Source organism: Aegilops tauschii, chromosome 2, assembly GCF_002575655.3.
Source record: "Aegilops tauschii subsp. strangulata cultivar AL8/78 chromosome 2, Aet v6.0, whole genome shotgun sequence".
NCBI classification, from domain to species: domain Eukaryota; kingdom Viridiplantae; phylum Streptophyta; class Magnoliopsida; order Poales; family Poaceae; genus Aegilops; species Aegilops tauschii.
In genome coordinates this window covers 169,259,452-169,283,965 of record NC_053036.3, presented here as the reverse complement: position 1 = coordinate 169,283,965, position 24,514 = coordinate 169,259,452, and the positions used below count along the sequence as shown (strand labels likewise).

Below are 24,514 nucleotides of genomic sequence, written 5' to 3'. Positions count from 1 at the left end.
GCTCTTAATGTTTGCGAGTACATTCAAACATACTCACTGGCTTGTCCCTGGCTATTGTCTTGGCCAGATTCCTTGCTTGGAGAGACCATTGCGATGACAGCCCCGGAACCTACGCAATCGTGATAGCAGCCTCGCGAAGAAAGGAGTTATCCTGGTCAGCTGTTCTTGTGGGAAATGGAGTCCCATAGACACAGATGAACCACAAACCGCTTCCGCCATCAACCACTAGAAACCAAGTGTTGTACTCATAGGCCACAATGGTCTTGTACTACATATTTTGTACTTTGCTTGGAATTCTTGTATCAAGTTGGTGCCTCATCAGCTAACAGTAATCCTGGGGCTGGTGAGCACAAAGGCCATTTTCTAGAAATTAATGTCCCGAAAAACCGGTCCTGACAACATATTTATCGTTATTGGCTTCCGCTTGAGGACAAGCGAGGTCTAAGCTTGGGGGAGTTGATACGTCCATTTTGCATCATGCTTTTATATCGATATTATTGCATTATGGGCTGTTATTACACGTTATGTCACAATACTTATGCCTATTCTCTCTTATTTTACAAGGTTTACATAAGGAGGGAGAATGCCGGCAGCTGGAATTCTGGGCTGGAAAAGGAGCAAATATTAGAGACCTATTCTGCACAACTCCAAAAGTCCTGAAACTCCACGAAAGTTATTTTTGGAAATAATAAAAAATACTGAGCGGAAGAAATACGTCAGGGGGGCCACCACCTGTCCATGAGGGTGGGGGCGCGCCCTACCCCCCAGGGCGCGCCCCCTGCCTTGTGGGCCCCCTGTTGGCTCTCCGGTGGCCATCTTCTGCTATATGAAGTCTTTCGTCGAGGGAAAAATCATAAGCAACCTTTCTGGACGAGACTCCGCCGCCACGAGGCGGAACCTTGGCAGAACTAATCTAGGGCTCCGGCAGAGCTGTTCTGCCGGGGACAATTCCCTCCGGGAGGGGGAAATCATCGCCATCGTCATCACCAACGCTCCTCTCATCGGGAGAGGGCAATCTCCATCAACATCTTCACCAACACCATCTCCTCTCAAAACCCTAGTTCATCTCTTGTATCCAATTCTTGTCTCTAAGTCTGGGATTGGTACTAGTAGGTTGCTAGTAGTGTTGATTATTCCTTGTAGTTGATGCTAGTTGGTTTATTTGGTGGAAGATCATATGTTCAGATCCTTTATGCATATTAATACTCCTCTGATTATGAACATGAATATGCTTTGTTAGTAGTTACATTTGTTCCTGAGGACATGGGAGAAGTCTTGCTATTAGTAGTCATGTGAATTTGGTATTCGTTCGATATTTTGATGAGATGTATGTTGTCTATCCTCTAGTGGTGTTATGTGAACGTCGACTACATAACACTTCACCATTATTTGGGCCTAGAGAAGGCATTGGGAAGTAATAAGTAGATGATGGGTTGCTAGAGTGACAGAAGCTTAAACCCTAGTTTATGTGTTGCTTCGTAAGGGGCTGATTTGGATCCATATGTTTCATGCTATGGTTAGGTTTACCTTAATACTTTTGTTGTAGTTGCGGATGCTTGCAATAGAGGTTAATCATAAGTGGGATGCTTGTTCAAGTAAGAACAGCACCTAAGCACCGGTCCACCCACATATCAAATTATCAAAGTACCGAACGCGTATCATATGAACGTGATGAAAACTAGCTTGACGATAATTCCCATGTGTCCTCGGGAGCGCTTTTCTCTATATAAGAGTTTGTCCAGGCTTGTCCTTTGCTACAAAAAGGATTGGCCACCTTGTTGCACTTTATTTACTTTTCTTACTTGTTGCTCGTTACAAATTATCCTATCACAAAACTATCTGTTACCACTTATTTCAGTACTTGCAGAGAATACCTTGCTGAAAACTGCTTATCATTTCCTTCTGCTCCTAGTTGGGTTCGACACTCTTACTTATCGAAAGGACAACGATAGATCCCCTATACTTGTGGGTCATCAATAGCACATTCCTATCTACTACTAGGAAACTTCCTGTTGCCGTTCAGCTCAGCCTTTTTACTAGCTAAAGCCTAACACTACTTCTCCACCTCAGCCTTTCTAGTAGTTAAAGCCTAATACTCTTTCTCCGCCTCAGTCTTTTGGACAGGAGAAAGCCTAGCATACAACACCCTGTAGACTGGGTTGATCAACATGCCTTGCATGCACAGGGTCTCTGCGGCACGTCTTACCGCTTCCTCGTCAGAGATCTCATGGACTACGGGCGGCGGAACAAGGAGGCACGATCGAGGTCAATGCCTCTCCGTTGTCACAACATAGCCCCGCTCTTCGCGCCGTTCCTCCACGACCTTGCCGGGAGCATGGAAAGACGTGTATATCTTGGTTTAGTGTGTTCCCCAAGGTCACCATCAGCGACCCTGACTTAGCCAAGGAAGTGTTGTCCACCTAGTTCGGCCACTTCGAGAAGCTCAAGTTTCCGGCTCTGTCTAGGCTGCTTGCCGGAGGACTAGCGGCTTACGACGGCGAGACATGGGTCAAGCATAGAAGGATCCTTAACCCCGCATTCCATCTCGAGAAGCTCAAGGTATTTGTAGTTGTATCGTATGAAGTGCTTCAAGCATTGGCTTGCGAATTAAGTAAGCATGTGATTTTCTTTCAAACTTGCATTAAGTGTGTGACTGATCCTCCGAGCGCACATCATCAAATTGAATTTGCAGCTCATGATGCCAGCCTTGTCTACATGCTGCCAAGAGCTTGTCGATAGATGGACGCGATCCCTTGGTTCAGACGGTAGCTATGAGTTGGATGTCTTCCCGGAGCTCCAAAGACTCACTGGAGATGTCATTTCTCGCACCGCATTTGGCAGTAACTACCTTGATGGTGCCAGGGTTTTCCAGCTGCAATTTGAGCAAGTTGAACTCATTGTGGCCAGGCCAAAGAAGATTGTGCTTCCCAGTTACTTGTAAGTCAACACGTAGTAGTACTAGTAAGTTTCAAGTCGATTTTCCTACCAAAAGAGAACTAATGGGACAATATGCATATCTAGTATAAAACCAGCATTAATAAAGACCGTAGTACTGATTTAGAGTAACACTGGAGATCATGTTTTATCGATCTGAGGTCCTCTATTTTAAGTAATGAGAGTACATTATTTCGTGATTTGTAAATGTGCAATATGATTGATTTAGTACCATTGTTCAGTAGTGTGCGCTAATAATTTATTGGGGTATTAACAGGTCCTTGCTGAACAAAAACAATAGAAAGATGCATCAAATTAATAATGAAATTGAATCCATTCTACATGGTCTAATTGAAAAAAGAATGCAAGCTATGCAAGAAGGAGAAAATACCAATGATGACTTGCTCGGCTTGATGCTTGAGTCAAACATGAGGACCTCGGATGAGAATGGCCAATCCATCTCAGGAATGACCATTAAAGAGGCCGTGCAGGAATGCAAGTTGTTCTATTTTGCAGGAACAGAAACAACATCAATATTGCTTACCTGGACAATGATCCTACTAAGTATGGATCTGGAGTGGCAGGTGCATGCAAGGGAGGAGGTCACTCGTTTATTTGGGAAGAACAAACTTGACTATGCAGGCGTTAATCGACTCAAAACCGTGAGTGACATTTTATTTACCTGATTCCATGGTTACAATGAGATATAAAATTGGATGTATAAATCTTGCAAATTATACATACCTGCACAGGTGACCACGATTCTTTATGAGGTGCTCCGGTTGTACTCGCCTGCTGGTGGGTTCATCCGAAAAACGTACAAGGAGATGAAGATTGGTGACATCACATACCCTGCTGGTGTCCTCATTGAGCTTCCTCTGTTGCTAATGAACCACGACCCAGACATATGGGGAAGCGATGTTCATGAGTCCAAGCCAGAGAGGTTCGCCAATGGGATCTCTAAGGCGTCCAAGTATCCCGGTGCATTCCTACCATTCAGCTGGGGGGCCACGGATCTGCATTTGTAACGCCCACGATGCGGCTATATCTCCCACGTGTCGAGGCACGACTTAGAGGCATAACCGCATAGTGGTTTAGTCGCAAGAAGGGTCATCTTCACACAATCCCATGTAATGAACAAGAAAGGGATAAAGAGTTGGCTTACAATCGCCACTTCACACAATACATAAATATTATTCATACATCATCCAAAAATACAAACATATAGACCGACTACGGTCAAAATCCAGATGAAAATAAGACAACCCCAAATGCTAGATCCCCGATCGTCCCAACTGGGCTCCACTAATGATCATCAGGAAAAGACACATAGTAACGACCGCGTTCCTCGTCGAACTCCCACTTGAGATTGACGCCATCATCTGCACTGGCATCGTCGGCACCTGCAACTGTTTTGGTAGAATCTGTGAGTCACGGGGACTCAGCAATCTCACACCCGCGAGATCAAGACTATTTAAGCTTATAGGACAAGAAGGTGCAAAGAGGTGGAGCTGCAGCGGCAAAAGCATGTATGGTGGCTAACTTGCGCAAATGAGAGCGAGAAGAGAAGCAACGGAACGGACGTTATCTAGCAATGACCAAGAAGTGATCCTAAACACCTACTTACGTCAAACATAACTCAGACCGTGTTCACTTCCCGGACTCCGCCGAGAAGAGACCATCATGGCTACACACGCAGTTGATGTATTTTAATTGGGTCAAGTGACAAGTTCTCTACAACCGGACATTAACAAATTCCCATCTGCCTCATAACCGCGGGCACGGCTTTCGAAAGATATTACCCTGCAGGGGTGTCCCAACTTAACCCATCATAAGCTCTCACGGTCAACGAAGGATAAACCTTCTCCCGGAAAAACCCGATCAGTCTCGGATTCCCGGTTTACAAGACATTTCGACAATGGTAAAACAAGACCAGCAAAGCCGCCCGAATGTGCTGACAAATCCCGATAGGAGCTGCACATATCTCGTTCTCAGGGCACACCGGATAAGTCAAGCTACGAGTAAAACAAGACCTCGAGTTTCCCCGAGGTGGCCCCGCAGGCTGCTCGGTTCGGACCAACACTCGAAGGAGCATTGGCCCAGGGGGTTAAAATAAGATGACCCTCGGGCTCGCGAAAACCCGGGGGAAAAGGCTTAGGCGGAAAATAGTAAAACCAAAGTTGGGCCTTGCTGGAGGAGTTTTATTCAAGGCGAACTGTCAAGGGGGTCCCATAAATCACCCGACCGCGTAAGGAACGCAAACTCAAGGAACATAATCCCGGTATATCAGTAACTAGGGCGGCAAGAGTGGAACAAAACACCAGGCATAAGGCCGAGCCTTCCACCCTTTACCAAAATATATATATATGCATTAATTAAATAAGAGATATTGTGATATCCCAACATATCCATGTTCCAACATGGAACAAACTTCAACTTCACCTGCAACTAGCAACGCTATAAGAGGGGCTGAGCAAAAGCGGTAACATAGCCAAACAACGGTTTGCTAGGAAAGGATGGTTAGAGGCTGACATGGCAAAATGGGAGACATGATATAGCATGTGATAGGTAGCGGAGCATGGCAATAGAGCGAACAACTAGCAAAGCAAAGATAGAAGTGATTTCGAGGGGTGGTCATCTTGCCTGCAAGGTTCTCAGAGTTGTCGAAAGCTTGATCCTCGTAAGCGTACTCAACAGGTTCCTCATTCACGAACTCGTCTCCCGGCTCTACCCAAGACAAGAACACAAACAAACGGAACCACAATCAACCACGAGAAATGCGCAAGCAACATGATGCAAAACATGTATGGTATGCAAGATATGATATGCGGTGCATATGCGTGCTCCGGAAGGAAAATGATGAACATGGTAGTAACTTGGAAAACCAAGCATGCCACTGGAAAGATGAGATGATTTCGGTCGAAATCGATATAAAGATCACCGGAAACGGATGCACGGTTTGCAAATGGCATGCAAAACAAAAATGACACGAATCTGTGATTAACAGCATGATAGCACTTAAAATGCAACAAGCAACAATGCTATAGCACCCCAACATAGCAACAAAGCATATGACAGCAAACTACAGGAGATTCTTGACAAAATATGAACACTGAGCTACGGCTAGTTCACAACATATCAAGCTCAAACAAGCATGGCAAAAGTGCAAAAGACTACAGGATCACAGACTTAGTGAAAAACTGGACATGGCAGTAAACAGCATCAGGTAGCAATGTTCAGAGCATGAAATCAATATGCTACAGGAACTTAACATAGCAAAACAAGGCATGGCAGTGTTCTACTAACAGCACATGACAAAAGTCCCTTAATGACCATAAGCCAAAAAGGACCAGAAGATATGATGGCAAGCATGTAAACATAGCAAGTTTCGTTATCAGGTTTCAGACTTGGCAGAAAACAGAGCATGGCAGAAATAATATATGTAGGCCTCTTTGTGAGCTTGATGCACTCACTACAGAGCAATGCATGACAAACCAAGCACACCTACAACAAGATGGCATGTTTATGAAGCTAACCATGGCAAGAACAAAAGCATAGCATGTATGGATCAACTACAATAAGCTTGGCAAAAATAAATATCATGTTAAGAATCTGCCAGAAATATTTTATGGCAAAAGTAGAGCAAGATTGAGTCATGCTATGGCACTCCATAATTGCAAACAATTGCAGGAATGCATCAAATACAACAATAGCTACAGAACATCCTTACTGAACATCTCCAAAATATGCATGGATCTCTCTGTAGCATCAAGTTTACATGGCAACAAAATAACAGCAGACAAGAACTTAAGAGAAATCACCAAGTCCCTGAAATAAGAAATATTACGGAGCCTAATTTGCATGCTTGTGCTAGTCACCACAGAGATCACAAAACTACATGGACTACACCACTGGAAATATGGCATGGCATACTTCAAAACATGTAGAGCTCATGCTCATAAGATGCACAGGTTAAATGATACAAAAATGACAAATCTCCAAGTTCTGTCAAGAACCAGAGAATAACAGCAACTAGCCCTCTTCCAACAGATATTTGGGCATCAGGATGACCTCTAATGAACATGGTTCAATTGAACAAAATGAAAAGCATCACGAGACGAACAATTTGACATATTACACGCGCGAATCGGAGCTACATGCAAGGAGTTATGGCATCACGAACAGAGGCACATACTGAGAAAAATTGAGGACTTGGAGAAAAATTAGGGGGTTCAAGGAGAAAGTCAACGGGGCTACCGTACTGGATCGATCGGATCTGGCCGGCCTCGACGGCGCTCGCCGGCCGGAGAGGAAGGAGGGAGAGGGGCACCGCGCGGGGGAGAGGCGGCGCCGGCCGGGGACGGCGACGGGCGGCGGAGCACGGCGGGCACGGGCGGAGGGGAGCACGGCCGGCGGTGGCCGGAGAGCTCGCCCGGCGCGGCGGCGGTGGCGGAGGAGTCCGGCGGGTGGCCGGCGGGCGACGGGCGGTGCAGCCGCAGGCGCGGAGGCGCGGGAGGCGGCGAGCCTCGGGCGCGGGAGGCGTCGGGGTCCGAGCGGCGGCGCGGGAGGAGGCGGGCCTGGAGGGCCCGCGGCGGGCTGCCCGGGCCGCGGCGGCGGCGGCGTACGGGCCGGCCACGTGGCAGCGCGCCACTGGCTGGACGCGGCGGCGGGATCCGTCCGGTGCGGAGTGGACACGTCCGGTCGCGGAGAGGAATTTTTTTAGGGTTTGATCTGTGATTCGTTTTCGGGGGAGATGCAAATAAATAGGTAGAGGGAGCTAGGAGGCTCCAAATGAGGTGTGGTTTTCGCCCACACGATCGTGATCGAACGACCTAGAGCATGGAAGAGAGTTTGGTGGGTTTTGGGCTGGTTTTAGAGGGGGGTTTTGCTGGGCACTCAAATGGACATTGCGGATGTCCGGTTAACCGTTGGAGTACCAAACGACCTCCAAATGGAACGAAACTTGACCGGTGGTCTCCGGGTGGTATAATGAGGCCACTTGACAAGCCTCGGTCCATTCCGAGAAAGTTTGACACCCGCACACGAAAGAAAACGAAAGGGGTGCACCGGAGGAGATAGGAGCGCCGGATTGCAAAACGGACAACGGGGAAAATGCTCGGATGCAAGAGATGAACACGTATGCGAAAGCGATGCACATGATGACATGATATGAAAATGCATGACATGACAAAATACAAAACGAAAGACAAAACCCGACAACGGAGGGAAAATCATAACACATAGCCGGAAATGGCAAGAGTCGGAGTTACAAATATGGCAAGTTACATCCGGGGTGTTACAGCATTGGCCAACAATTTGCCATGCTTGAGGCCAAGATGGCGTTGTGCATGATTCTTCAATGCTTTTGAGTTTGAGCTTGCACCGTCATACACTCATGCAGTGGATAACAGTAGAGCGATGCGTCCGACACATGGCGCACAAATCAACCTCACGGCAATTTAATCATCATGCACAGTAATATATATACATGTTGTTCACTATCTGTTGCCATGTACCTAAACATATAATTAGGCACTAAAATATCGACAGGTTTGTATTTCATGTGAACCAACCATTTCGTCTCTATTATTAAAGTTGAGTTGATGGTTGTCACCGGTGTGTCACCTCCCACCCGCTCCTCCACGTGTATGCTTGCTCCTTGACACTTAACACACACAAGGGACTAGCCCATCAAAAAATCACACATGTGTTTTGTGCCTTCATCTATGTGAAGTAAAAAGGTAAATGATGGAATGATTGCTTTCATTGATAAATTTGGGATACATATACCATGAGTACAAAGATGGTTACAAAGGAGGCAATTGTCAAAAGTGGCAACTGCCATAGCACGAATTAACCCTTTAACTAACATAATTAATTAATTCCTAATACTCCCGCTAATCAATGCTTATCTTTGTGAATATGCATCATCTTGATAAATACTCCTCCTTGTATGTGTTTGCCTTCGAGAATGTTCATCGTCTTCTTCTGTTTGCTGGAAAGAAGGATCTTCATCTTCATCTTGTGAAAAATTTCTTCAAAAAATCCAGTGGGAAAATATGAGGAGAATAGTATTTGATATATTGTGAAAACTCCTTTAAACCCTATGGGAAAAATAAGGAGCAAATGATAGAACATATAATTATTATTTTCTCTTGATAAATCATGCAAGAAAACCTTTGAAAAGAGAGAAAACTCGTTGGTGAGTGTAAAGAACAATAAATATGTTCTGTGTATTTACTTTAAAAAATTGAGGAGGGAAATTAGGAAGTATGATATATGATCGAAGACATTGCCTTATTAAAACCAATATGAGAAACCCTAAGAGAAAAACTCATAAACGAAAAGAGCACAAAATGATATGCCATTGAAAACTCTTTAAAACCCCAGTGAGAAAAATATAAGGAGAAAGTGATATGACATATGTCAACGCTTGTATTTGTAGTGTCTCATTAAAAACCTAAATGAGAAACCATTAGGGAAAACCATGGATGGAAAAAGAGTACAATATATGCAATATGAGGATTGTGAACGTGTTATAATTTGGTACTTTACTCCCTACTGAAATTTGCAAATTTTAGGATTGTCTCGTACCAATTCTAGGGAAATGATAATGGAATATAGAAGTTGCTATTGACATTGTAGATTTGTTAGATGTTAACAATATTTTTGGGCAAATTATCTCCTCACTTTGGAATAATTCATGGGGTAAATAAATTATGAGCAACTTTCATTCTAGTGTTGCTCTTCATATAACCCATATTTATTTCAACAATGCAAGTGCTATTATCTTGCTAGATAATATATTATGTGATTTTGATGAATCTTAGCCACATGATTTTGAGTGTGGTCAATCATTATGCCAAGCCATGCACAATTTTCAATGATTCATGCAACATAATTTTTTCAGAATGATTAGTGAAAGTAGTCATTGGAGTGTGTTTAGATGACTTGTATGAGAAAACTATTCCAGTGAATTATGTGTAAGATTCGACATTGTTGGGATCACAAAAGTGGACAGTATATAACAATATATCATACCATGTCATATCTTGATTCTACTATTAGTATTAATCAAGACACATTCTGAGTTGGAGATACCAGATGATATCCCTTACAACAACCATAAACCTTGTTAGGGTTTACACTCTAATCAAACTGATAGCAAATATAGTGTAAGACCTGACATAGTGTGCATTGATATGCGTGCTAGAATGTTATTGAGATATGGAACTTCATGTCCTAATATCACATAATTAGTACCTCTAGGCCTTGATAGATTTATACCATTGTGAGGGATAGTATAACCATAGTTGTTTATGATTGGTTACGACGTCCTGGTCTAGGGGTCTCTCACCACATCGGTTCCCAACCCGGTGGGCCGGGTTGAGGACCCCTAGGCTGGTTCCGTCCTAGGCCACATTAGGCGGCCCATGACATGCTCTACAAAGAAGACTCAAGGAGCCTTGCCGTTCAAGACAAGGAAACCGTATGCGTGGAGGACTCCTTTTCACTGACATAGCCGACTAGGACTCTAGTAATTCTAGGACTCCGGTATCTTATATAAGCCGCAAATGGGCTAGTCTATAGAACACATCTTAGACAACTTAGGACCCCTTGGTATTCAATTGTACTTTGTACACACACCAACACAATATATACGAGCAGGAGTAGGGTATTATCTCCACCGTGAGAGCCCAAAATTGTATAAAATCTAACTCCCTATTACCATTCGACCGAATCGCTTGGTTAAGATACCCTAATGAGGGATTGGCAGAATTTAACTCCGATAGTGTGGCCCATGCAGGTCCCGCTAGGTGAATTCAGAGGCTTGATGGGAGCTTAGATCAGATCATGATCTACATGTTGAGACAGAACTTCGTCTTCGATGCGATCTTGTTTGTCGCTGACTCAGTTCGCCGCCTCAGCCATGTCAAGAACTGCACCCCAGTCCGGATACCAAAAATCGGATGAGCTTCTTCATCAAAATCAACTCCGACCTCTACCGAGATCATGAAAACAAATCGTCCATGGAGCTCAAGAGCTCAACGTCAACATTGATATCGTGCGGCCATGCAAGACGGCATGAACGACAAAATCGTTTATATCAGACGTGTCGTCACAAGCATCATTTCACCTATCCCTTCGGTGGGATTGTGCAGAACTGAGTCTACAACAACCCTATAAACTTTGTTGCGATCCAACGAAGGAATCTCTGGCTATCTCTGAAAAGTTGAGTTGTCACGAGTTTGGAAGAAGGAGGCCAGCAGCCAACTCTGACATCCCTTTGGAAGATCCAACTGTTCAGATTGTGTGGAATTTTCATGGTTGTGGCCCCTCAAATTTAAGCTTGATCCGATGGTTCAAACTCCAAGAAACACCCCAAGAGTGCATCAATTTGTGAATGCTTTTTTGCACGAAAACAAATTGACCCATCTTCATCTTTCTTCATTAACAAACTATTAGACGGTCGGTCCCTATAACACTCGTTCTCCTCCGGACCGGTGATGGGGCGAAAGAAGGACCTCGAGCCTCCAGCCCCGACTGATCCAACCGCCAGTTGCGCCGACACAATTGATTCGCGCCAGGCAGATTCCAACATCAGTCAGGCGCACTCCTCCCGTGAGCATCGGAGAGCCATGCGGATGGCCATTGCCTCCTTTGGCCCGCATGGGATCCGCTGCCTTTCATGCCAAAGAGGGTTGGAGATCGCTAGAAGGGAGCTCGGGGCCGAGTGGAGTGTAGTGGGTAGGGTTTGGCCCAGGGAGTGCATGGGGACGAATATATGTGGAGTCGGGGTGGGCCAGCGTGGGCTGGATCCGACGCAGTGGACGCACCCGGGCCTCCCCATATCCACCTCGGATTTGGGCTGGATATGAGGGGTGCTGGTCAGCCCAGACGTTTGGGGCCGGTATGAGGCGTTTGTTTGGGTTGGTTTTTTAATCGGTCAATGACCGAGCCGTCCGCCCAAGCGTATAGGGGGGAGCCCCACTGTAGATGTTTGTAAGTTGCTTCCATTATAGCCAGCCTTAGGGCATCTCCAACGTGGACCCTCAAACTGTTCGCAACCGTTCAGACCACGTGGTCTGGATGTGTTTCGCCATCCAACGTCGTCCTGTATTGGTCCACTCGGCGGTCTGAATGTCATTTTTCCCGCGAAGCGGAAGCAAACAGGGGTGTGGTGGGAGGGGCTTTGCGGGCGTCCGAGCCACTGCCATGCCCGCTTCTGACAAACCTAGCCCACCAAAACTCTCCCTCGCATCTGCGCTTTCCTGCCTGAAGCGGTTAGCGCCGCTCTAGAGTGTCACTGTTGCATTCATGCCTGCCTAGAGTGGACGCGACCTCTGATGTTGCTCCGGCATTGAAGCGACGTGCCGACTGGGAGCGTCGGCCACAGCTTCCTAATCACGCGACTGCTCGCGTTCAAATGGCAGCCCATGATCCACCTCCATACATTAAACATGTGTCGAGGAATCTGCTCCGACGCCACCCGTCCGCCCGTCTGCCGCCCACCATTAACCACCTCGCCGCTTGCCTTCCATCGGCCCACTATTTAAAGTCCAGGCTCGGCAATAGCCGCATCCAACCTGCTCCGCTCCCTATCTCCTCTCGGCACCACGCCCGCCATGGCCTCCTCGAGATCCAAATCACTATGGGACAACCTCTTGTATGTGCTGAAGAAGGAGATCGCCGCCATTGCAGTAGGCTGGCAGGATGGCAGACGGACGAGCTCACCGGAGGCCGGCATTGTGGATACCCCAATGGAAGAAGCGGACGATGATGAGCCGACGCTACCATCCTCGCCCGCCCATGCTTGCATCACCATGGGCGAGGCCCATGCTCACTACACTGACATGGTGTTGGCAGAGCGGGAGGCCATGTTCCGGCAGGTGTAAGCCGACTAGGCCTACAGCCTTCTCCACATCGACGAGCACCAATGCGCAGAGGAGCAACTCGCTGTCGGCACGACCATCGCGTCGGATGCGGTGTGGACGAGCAGGAGACGCTGCTCACCCCTATCGGTCTGCCAGCAACATCCGCCACGCCCGCTGATGGTACCACCTCCATCAGGCCAAGTTAGAAGCCGCTTTCAAGGAGATCGATGAGACGGTGGATGAAGTGTACGACAAGAGCGAGGACATGGACGACGTCGTCAACTCCGCCTTAGCAGCGCCCCACTGCCATGAGAACGAAGCTGACACTTCTGCGGGTGCCGCCAGCAGCGAGGAAGAGTAGAACATGGGAGGTCATTGGCGCTTGGGTCCCAAGAAGGCCACCAATCCTCCCCTCTGGTTGAAGCCAAGCTTGGCGGCCTCAACATCGTTGGTCGGTTAGCCACCTGCAGGCAGCGGAGTCGAAGCTTCATTTCTCGAGGCTCGTGGCCTGCCGGAGGAACGGGCGTCGACACTCATTTAGACTACGTTTAGACTATGGTTTAGTTGAAATATGTTAAAATATAATGAATTTGCTCTGATTTATATGCCAGTTTTATGTAAAAATTGTTAGAAGGCAGAGGGGGAGATTGGTGGAATCATTGATTGTATTGCTTGAGCCTCGTGGGCATATATATAGGAGTACAGTGATCAACTTGGAGTACAAGACAAGGCGGGACTAAATCCTAGTCTATCTTATACTTCCTAATAATCATATACTCAACATCCCCCCGCAGTCACAATGGTAGCGACACAGACGGTGAGACTGGAGAAGAACCTGAAGGCAAGCCGGCGGACATCCCCCCACAGTCGTAACGGTCGATGCATCGCGGAAGTCGTGGCTGGAGTGGAAACCGACAAGGTTGCTCAAGCAAGCCGGTGGCCCTTTGTGAGCCGATGTCGATGTAGCCGAGAGCGGAGAATGGTGTGAAGGAAATGTGCCCTAGAGGCAATAATAAAGTTGTCGTTTACATTTCCTCATATCATGATAAATGTTTATTATTCATGCTAGAATTGAATTAACCGGAAACTTAGTACATGTGTGAATACATAGACAAACAGAGTGTCCCTAGTATGCCTCTACTTGACTAGCTTGTTTACCAAAGATGGTTATGTTTCCTAGCCATAGACATGTGTTTTCATTTGATTAACGGGATCACATCATTAGAGAATGATGTGATGGACAAGACCCATCCGTTAGCTTAGCACTATGATCATTTAGTTTGTTGCTATTGCTTTCATCATGACTTATACATGTTCCTCTGACTATGAGATTATGCAACTCCCGAATACCGGAGGAACACTTAGTGTGCTATCAAACATCACAATGTAACTGGGTGATTATAAAGATGCTCTACAGGTGTCTCCGATGGTGTTTGTTGAGTTGGCATAGATCGAGATTAGGATTTGTCACTCCGATTGTCGGAGAGGTATCTCTGGGCCCTCTCGGTAATGCACATCACAATAAGCCTTGCAAGCAATGTGACTAATAAGTCAGTTGCGGGATGATGCATTACGGAAAGAGTAAAGAGACTTGCCGGTAACGAGATTGAACTAGGTATAGTGATACCGGCGATCGAATCTCGGGCAAGTAACATACCGATGACAAATGGAACAACGTATGTTGTTATGCGATTTGACCGATAAATATCTTCGTAGAAAACGTAGGAACCAATATGAGCATCCAGGCTCCGCTATTGGTTATTGACCGGAGATGAGTCTCGGTCATGTCTACATAGTTCTCGAACCCGTAGGGTCCGCACGCTTAACGTTTGATGACGATATGTATTGTGAGTTATGTGATTTGATGTACCGAAAGTTGTTCGGAGTCCCGGATGTGATCACAGACATGACGAGGAGTCTCGAAATGATCGAGACATAAAGATTGATATATTGGAGGGTTATGTTTGGACACCGGAAAGGTTTCGGATAAGTTCGGGCATTTTTTTGAGTACCGGGGGGTTACCGGAACCCCCCGGGGGGTCAATGGGCCTTCATGGGCACTAGTGGAAGAGAGGAGGAGGCGGCCAAGTGGAGGCGCGCGCCCCCCAAGCCCAATCCAAATTGGGGGGGCTTTCCTTCTCTGCCTCTTCCTCTTTTCTTCCCCTCCTAGTTGGACTAGGAAAGGGGGAACCTACTCCTAGTAGGACTAGGATTCCCCCCTTGGCGCGCGCTCCTTGAGGCGGCCGGCCCCCTCCTCCACTCCTTTATATATGGGGGAGGGGGCACCCCATATACACACAAGTTGATTTCTTAGCTGTGTGCGGTGCCCCCCTCCATAGTGTTCCACCTCAGTCATATCGTCGTAGTGCTTAGGCGAAGCCCTGCACCGGTAACTTCATCATCACCGTCACCACGCTGTTATGCTGACGGAACTCTTCCTCGGCCTCAGCTGGATCTAGAGTTCGAGGGACGTCACCGAGCTGAACATGTGCAGACCGCGAAGGTGTCGTGCGTTCGGTACTTGATCGGTTGGATCGCGAAGACGTTCGACTACATCAACCGCGTTACTAAACGCTTCCGCTTTCAGTCTACGAGGGTACGTGGACACACTCTCCCCGCTCGTTGCTATGCTTCTCCTAGATAGATCTTGCGTGATCGTAGGAAAAAAAATTAAATACTACGTTCCCCAACAGTGGTATCAGAGCCAGGTCTATGCGTAGATGTTATATGCCCGAGCAGAACACAAAGAGGGCAATAATACTCATACTGCTTACCAGCATGTCATACTTTGATTCGGCAGTATTGTTGGATGAAACGGCCCAGACCGACATTACATGACCGCGTTCATGAGACTGGTTCTACCGCCATGCTTTGCACACAGGTGGCTAGTGGGTGTCTGTTTTCCAACTTTAGTTGAATCGAGTGTGACTACGCCCGGTCCTTATTGAAGGTTAAAACAGCACACTTGACGAAAAATTGTTGCGGTTTTTGATGCATAGGTAAGAACGGTTCTTGATAAGCCCGTAGTAGCCACGTAAAACTTGCAACAACAAAGTAGAGGACGTCTAACTTGTTTTTGTAGGGCATGCTGTGATGTGATATGGTCAAGACGTGATGATATATAAATTATTGTATGAGATGATCATGTTTTGTAAATAGTTATTGGCAACTGGCAGGAGCTATGTGGTTGTCGCTTTATTGTATGAAATACATTCGCCATGTAATTGCTTTACTTTATCACTAAGCGGTAGCGATAGTCGTAGAAGCAATAGTTGGCGAGACGACAACGATGCTTCGATGGAGATCAAGGTGTCAAGCTGGTGACGATGGTGATCATGACGGTGCTTTGGAGATCGAGATCAAAGGCACAAGATGATGATGGCCATATGATATCACTTATATTGATTGCATGTGATGTTTATCCTTTATGCATCTTATTTTGCTTAGTACGGTGGTAGCATTATAAGATGATCTCTCACTAAATTTCAAGGTATAAGTGTTCTCCCTGAGTATGCACCGTTGCTACAGTTCGTCGTGCCGAGACACCACGTGATGATTGAGTGTGATAAGCTCTACGTTCACATACAACGGGTGCAAGCCAGTTTTGCACACGCAGAATACTCGGGTTAAACTCTAACATTATACCTTAGATCATCATTGCATATCATATTTTATTGCATTTTTGGTTTGATCCTAGAAATTCTACGCAACTCAAGGACCCACGGAGAGAGTTGGGGATTTCGTTATTTTCATATTTGGGTTTTCTCAAATTTTGAAAATAGGATCATTTGATTTTATTTAATTTTATCTTCAATTATTTCATTTATAAAAATAAGAGAGAGGGAATAAAATGACTTTCCCAAAAATATTGAGGATTTAATAAAAAAATCAAATCTTATTTTATTTGGAGTTTTGCTATTTTATTTGAATTTAGGAAAATTGCACGTTTTTCAAAATTGCATTTTAGGGCCAAGAAAATGTTCATCTCGTTCTAAATATTTCATTTAGACGGTGAAAAAATTATTTTGGCATTTTTAGAATTTTATTTTATTTTCTAGAATTTTTCTTAGTCTCGGCGGAATTGTTTTTTTTTAAACTCCCGCGCGCCCGACTGGGCCGAAGCCCAGCCGAACCAGGCCGGCCCGCCCGCGCCACCGCCTCCCGCCGCCGTCTCTGGATCGGAGACCGCCGCCGCCGCCCGAGTTCGGGAGGAGCACGCCTCCCGAGGCGCCCCCTTCCCCAAGCCGCGCCGCCCCCCCTCCTTAAATAGTCGCCGCCGCCCCTCACCCCGCCACCGAACCCGCAGCCCCGCCGCCGGAACCCGTCCCGCCGCCAGAGCCGCACTGCCGCCGAGCCGCCCCGCCGCCCAAGGTCGCCGCCGCCGCCGGGAAAGCCGCCGCCGCCGCCCGCAGCCCCGCCGCCTCACCCCGCCTCCCGTCGCCCCGCCGGAGCCGCCGGACTTCGCCGGAGCCCCGAGCCGAGGTAGCCGCCCGCCGCCCGGTTTTCTGAAGAAAACCGATTCGGTTTTTTAGAAAACCCTAGGTTTTTTTAGATCGGTTTTGTTTTGTTTTTTCGGTTTTCTTATTTAGCGAGCGTTCGCTCGTTCGTTCGTTTTAACGAACACGTTCATCGTTTAGTTACAGTTAACGAACTCCGTTCGTTAAACTGTTCGTCAGTTTTTCTTTTTCTCGGATTTTCTGCGATTATTTCTGATCGCGATTTCTGATCTGTTTTTCGTTTTGGTTTAACTTTTCGCTCGTTTGTCGGAATCAGGCGATTCAAGCGCCTAGAGTTTCGTCTCGAAACCCTCTTTCTGTTTAACCAACTCAAACAAGTTTTTGCTACTGTAATATTTGACTTAGGTCCAGATTAGTAAACGAAGCTTGTTTCTTTTGTCGTTTGACTTTCGTTGCTTCGTTTGATTTGATTCTTTTTGCAAACGGGAGTTCTTAAGTTGAACTTTCTGGTTGGATCTCTTATGTGAGTTTTACCTGTGCATTAGATGAGTACTTATTGTATGCTTGTTTGTTTGCGATAGAGTACCCGGAGTGCGCCGCTTGCTACTTCGAATCTCTAGGTTTCACGGATCATCAGCAAGGCAAGTAACACTTTGATCATACCTCTTTTCATACCCAGTTTTATTGCATTAGATCAATCCTAAAACAATTGCATGATTAGGATCTGATTAAATTGTGGGTTGGGAAGTAGCTGATGAGGTAGAACCTATTGCCCTGTTTATTACCAAACCCTTGGGAGTTACTTCTACGTTTGCTTATATTGCTATGCTATGCTAGTAGACGTGGATTGGGTGAGTGTATCCATGACAGATGTGAGATTGTTAATTAATGGTTCAATTTAAGGTGGCTACTTAAACACACATCTGGGTGGATTGAGGCACCTGGGTATTCCAGCGATTGCCTTTTTTTATGGACCGCCACCCAGGCTCAAAGGGATCATGAGATTATTCATGCTAGAAACTTCCGTGTGCAGCCACAAGCTATTATGGGCTCTAGCATTGTTGATTAAGTTGTGTGAACTCTTACAGTGGTAGACTAGCAGATGTAGGGGTTGTAGGTGGTACTGTCTACCCGATCGTAAGGTGCAAACGCTTCTGAAAGACTATGTCTCGGTCATCCGTTTCTCAAACATCATGTAGTGCGAGAATCCCAACGGAGGAGATCGAGTCTTGTGGGGAAAAGTGTGCAAACCTCTGCAGAGTGTATAAACTAATCATGGTTAGCCATGTCCCCGGTTATGGACAACTTGAGTATCTAGTACTTGGATTATCATGTGAATCTCATCATGTTACTTTAATTAATTTTGTTGGGATTAATGTTGAAACTTAATTGGGATTGAGATGGTGTCACCCATTCTCAATGTTTAACAACCACCATGATAGTTAAATAAAATTTATTCCTTTGCAGCAGGGAAAATTGGCTTTTTCACAAAACTGTAACCATAGAGCTTTCCACCAGCCAAATATGCATGTAGTATAGCATTATTCTGTTCATTACTCTCCATGTGTTACATTGCCAGCATATTCCATGTGCTGACCCGTTTTTGGGCTGCAACGTTTCATGTTGCAGACTTTTCAGACTACGGGTAAGGTGCCTTAGGTCGTGGTTCTATACTCAGTGATGCCGTTGGAGTTGATGGACTCGCTTATCTTCCAAGTCTTCCGCTGTTATCGTTTTTAGATGGCCTTAAGCCATATTTATTGTAATAAGTTCTCTTTTGAGACATTCGATGTAATAAGTGTGTGATTGCTACTCTGTTATAAATCCTTCGAGTACTGTGCGTGTCAGCATTACTGATCCAGGGATGACACTGATGCACAGAGACTTGACCGTCTGAGGTCTGGTCGCTACAAGATGGTATCAGAGCACACGCTGACTGTAGGACACGACCACTAAGCTTAAACCCTAGATCACTATTCTCTTCTCATTTCTGACTCCTCTCCATTTTCCACTCTTTTAGGATGGCGGATGCCAGGAACAAGTTCATGCAACCAGATGAAGATACACCCTTTGGACGCCACTTGAAGGTAGCCACTAGATACCTGAACATCGGAATACCAAGCTTCACCGGAACCTACAACGCCACACTACCAGAAGAGGAGCGTTGGATGATTCAAGTTCAAGTTCCAGGAAGGACGTTCATGCCCGTCACCGAGCCCATAGAGTTTTCCTTTGATGCACCAACCTGGAGTCCAGGAAAGAGCATGGCAGCCCACATCACCATGGGACGCATTGGAGAAGTTTACCACAAGGAGCTTAAGGATACCATTTACCAGATTTGTGGGCGCCGAGATGAGCAATGGGAGATGATCAGTACCAAGAAGGATAGATCAATTGCAGCTTTCATCCAGGAGTTAAACCAACACATTCGTCGCCAGGAGAACCAAATGTGCACAGGCATGATAGATCTGAAGAAGGCATTGACCAAGATCACGGAGTTGGAGGAAGAAATCAAGTCTACGCGCGATGGATATGAGGAGGAGATCACCACATTGTTGGAGAAGAATGACGACCTAATAAAGAAGATCGGAGTATTCATGGGAGACCCAGCACCAGGAGGAGAAGACGATGATTGCACTTGCCCGGATAACTACATCATCATCGACGACACCGACTCGGACCCCAGTGAAGATGACTTTGTTGATGAAGCTGGAGCAGATATCATGGAGTCTTCGACCGATCAAAATTTCTAGTAGACCACCATAATCAGTAGTAGTATTTCCCCATGTATATAGTGTAGTCCGAGCACTTTGTGACGATAGTTAGATTGATTGTATGCCTTGTTTGAATTGATTTGAGTGATATTGATTGTGTGTGTCTAATGTGCATATGGGTAGTGTTTTCTCTCTAGACCTCATTCTATTTTAAATTCTCATCTTTTCTAAACCCATCAGATGCCTCCGAGACGCGACACCGGATTTGTTTTCCAACCGGAGATCACTCAGTTGATTCAGCAGTAGAATGTCTTGATGCAAGCACTAGTACAGAACCAAGGCAACAACAACAACAACAACAACAACCCACCACCACCACCTGTTGATCATTTGATCCGTTTCTTGAGGCTAAATCCGCCGGTGTATTCCAGTAGCACCGAGCCGATTGTTGCAGATGATTAGCTCCGCAAAGTTGGAAGGGAGTTGACCACTGCAGGATGCACAGATGCGGAGAGAGTGCGTTTTGCCGCACATTAGCTTGATGGACCCGCAGCATCATGGTGGGAGAATTACACAGCCACTCACCCCATCGACACTGTCACATGGGACCAGTTTCAGCAAGCTTTCCGTACTGCCCATGTTTTAGCAGGAGCTATGGCCATGAAGAAGCGTGAGTTCCGCAACTTACGCCAAGGAGGACGCACCGTAGGCCAGTATGTGGAGGACTTTAGTAAGTTAGCACGTTATGCCCCAGATGACGTTGCTACAGATGCAGCCAAGCAGGAGAAGTTTCTGGAAGGGCTGAATGATGAGCTGAGCATGCAGTTGATGGTAGCAACCTTCAACAACTACCAGGAGTTGGTAGATAGAGCTCTCATGATTGAAGGGAAACAGCGGCAGATTGAAAGCCGCAAGAGGAAGTATGGACAAGGGAAGTACAATTCTGGAGCTCATCAGAAGCCACGTTTTACCCCGAATTCGGGAGGGCCTTTTCAGCATACCCATGGAGCAGGAGGTTCGCACAACCATAGTGGACCCAAGAATGGTAATGGGAATGGAGGAAGCAACGGACAGAACCGTACCAACCCATCGACCCCAGCTAAGAGAGATCTGAGCCAAGTCACTTGCTACAAGTGCCAGAAGACTGGACATTATGCTAATGAGTGTCCTAAAGCTAAGAATGGAAATGGCAATGGAAGCTCTGGGAAGAAGCCCAACCCTTTCAACAAAGGACATGTGAACCACGTTAGCGTGGAGGAGGTTGAAGCCCAGCCAGATGCAGTAATAGGTAAGTTTTTGGTTAAGTCATTTACTGCACTCGTTCTTTTTGATACTGGTGCATCGCATTCATACATATCAAGGGGATTTGTGGATAAGTATGAATTGCCAACCCAAGCCCTTAGGTCACCCATGTTAGTAACCTCGCCAGGAGCAGAGTATATGGCTAGTCTATGGTGTGATCGGTTACCATTAAGGATTGGTAACTACGTGTTTCCCTCGGACCTAATAGTATTGGAAACGCAAGGACTTGGTGTGATATTAGGCATGGATTGGTTATCGAAGTATGGAGGGAACATTGAATGCGCTAGTAAGTCGATTTTGCTTACCACCCCAGAAGGAAGAAGGATTAAGTATGTATCCCGGCATATGCCGAAGAGGACTCAGGTGAATTCTTTATCAGGAGTTGTACAGGAGGAAGTACCAGTGGTGAAGGATTTCCCTGACGTATTTCCAGAGGGGTTGCCAGGCATGCCACCGGATAGAGACATTGAGTTTTTGATTGAGCTTTTGCCAGGCACAGGGCCAATATCTAAGAGACCGTACAGGATGCCCGCAAAGGATTTGGAGGAGATTAACAAGCAGATTAAGGAGTTACTGGAAAAAGGCTATATTCGCCCAAGTTCTTCACCTTGGGAATCGCCAGTGCTTCTAGTGGAGAAGAAGGATGGATCGTTAAGGATGGTTGTTGATTATCGAGGACTGAATGAAGTGACCATCAAAAACAAGTACCCACTGCCGATGATCAATGATCTGTTTGACCGCTTACAAGGAGCTAAGGTATTTTCCAAGATCGATCTGCGGTCAGGATACCATCAGTTGAAGATTCGAGAGCAGGATATACCTAAGACGGCTTTTACCACTAGGTATGGGCTGTACGAGTATACTGTTATGTCATTTGGTCTGACTAACGCACCTGCCTATTTCATGAACCTGATGAACAAGGTGTTTATGGAGTTTTTGGATAAGTTCGCCGTGGTGTTCATTGATGATATTTTGGTCTACTCCAAGAATGAAGAGGAGCATAAGGAACATTTGCGTTTGGTACTTGAGAAGCTCAGAGAACATCAGTTATACGCCAAGTTCAGCAAATGTGAGTTTTGGTTGAAGGAAGATGGATTCCTCGGACATGTTATATCCGGAGAAGGAATAGCAGTAGACCCCACCAAAGTTGACACTGTGACAAACTGGGAATCACCCACATCAGTTGGAGAGATCCGGAGTTTTCTTGGACTTGCAGGATACTACCGGAGATTCATTGAGAATTTCTCGAGGATTGCTAAGCCCATGACGGAGCTGTTGAAGAAGGACACCAAGTTCAACTGGACTGAGGAATGTGAAGCTAGTTTCCAAGAGTTGAAGAAACGTTTGGTTACATCACCAATGTTGATTCTGCCAGATCAGCGCAAGGATTATGAAGTTTACTGCGACGCTTCTCGTCGAGGACTTGGAGCAGTGCTTATGCAGGAAGGAAGAGTTGTTTCATATGCCTCCCGACAGCTTAAACCCCATGAGATGAATTACGCTACGCATGATTTGGAGTTAGCAGCCATAGTACATGCGTTGAAGACATGGAGACATTTTCTCATCGGAAACCACTGTGAGGTGTACACGGATCACAAGAGTTTGAAATACATCTTCACGCAGAAGGAGTTGAATCTCAGGCAAAGGAGATGGTTGGAGCTCATAAAGGATTATTATATGAGATTGCATTATCACCCCAGAAAGGCTAACGTAGTAGCAGATGCGTTGAGCCGCAAGAGCCATGTCAACACACTCATGGCCGGAGATTTAGCGAAGGAATTAGCCGAGGATCTTCGTGAACTATGTTTGGAGATAGTTCCGAGAGGCTATGTTGCAGCATTGGAGATACAGTCTACTCTGATGGATAAGATCAGAGAAGCTCAGAAGACAGACAAGGAGATTGCCGAAATAAAGGAAAGGATGAGCAAAGGAAAAGCCAAGGGATTTCGTCAGGACGAGCATGATACCTTATGGTTTGAGGACCGCGTTTATGTGCCTAATGACCCGGAGATCAGGAAGTTGATTCTGCAGGAGGCTCATGACTCGCCGTATTCGATTCACCCAGGAAATACCAAGATGTATTTGGATTTGAAGGATACTTTCTGGTGGACCGGAATGAAGAAGGATATTGCGGAGTATGTAGCAGTTTGTGATGTATGTCAGATAGTGAAGGCAGAGCATCAGAAGCCAGCAGGATTGCTCATTGCCGATACCCGAATGGAAGTGGGATAAACTAGGCATGGATTTTATCACGGGATTGCCCAGGACTCGTTCAGGCTATGACTCTATATGGGTTGTAGTCGATCATTTTACGAAAGTAGCTCATTTCATCCCAGTAAAGACCACTTACACCAGTGCTAAGTTGGCAAAGATATACATGACCAGGATTGTATGTCTGCATGGAGTTCCGAGGAGCATTGTATCAGATAGAGGAACCCAGTTTACCTCAAAGTTCTGGCATCAGTTACATGAAACTTTGGGTACCAGGCTAGAATTTAGTACAGCCTTTCATCCACAGACAGATGGACAGACCGAGAGAGTCAATCAGATTCTGGAGGACATGCTGAGAGCTTGTGCGCTAGATTATGGATCTAGTTGGGACGATAACTTGCCATATGCAGAGTTCTCTTACAACAACAGTTATCAATCCAGTTTGAAGATGGCCCCTTTCGAAGCTTTTTACGGAAGGAGGTGTATAACACCATTGTTATGGGACGAAGTTGGAGACCGCCAGTTGTTTGGACCAGATTTGATTAAGGAGTCTGAACAGAAGGTGAAGTTGATTCACGATAGGCTCAAGGTAGCCCAATCCAGACAGAAGAGCTATGCGGATTCAAAACGTAAGGAGACAGTTTACGAAATCGGAGACAGAGTTTATCTTCGTGTATCTCCACTTCGGGGAGTTAAGCGCTTTGGAGTTAAGGGAAAGTTAGCGCCACGTTTTGTAGGACCATACAAAGTTTTGGAGCGTATGGGAGAAGTTGCTTACAAGTTGGAATTACCCGAGGGATTGTCAGGAGTTCACGATGTGTTCCACGTTTCCCAGTTGAAGAAGTGCCACGCAGAGATGGCTGATATACCGCTGAGAGATACAGTGCCACTGGAGGCGATTCAGTTGGATAGTGATTTGACTTATGAGGAGAAACCAGTCAAGATTCTTGAGTATGCGAGCCGAGTCACCCGCAGCAAGGTTATCAAGTTTTGCAAAGTTCAGTGGAGCCACCATACCGAG

General features: G+C 46.1%; 1 pseudogene; it reads left to right on the top strand.

The window, feature by feature from the left end:
• Nucleotides 1–2,212: 2,212 nt before the first annotated feature.
• LOC109782863 (cytochrome P450 CYP72A616-like) lies at nt 2,213–8,397 on the top strand (annotated as a pseudogene).
• Nucleotides 8,398–24,514: the final 16,117 nt, after the last annotated feature.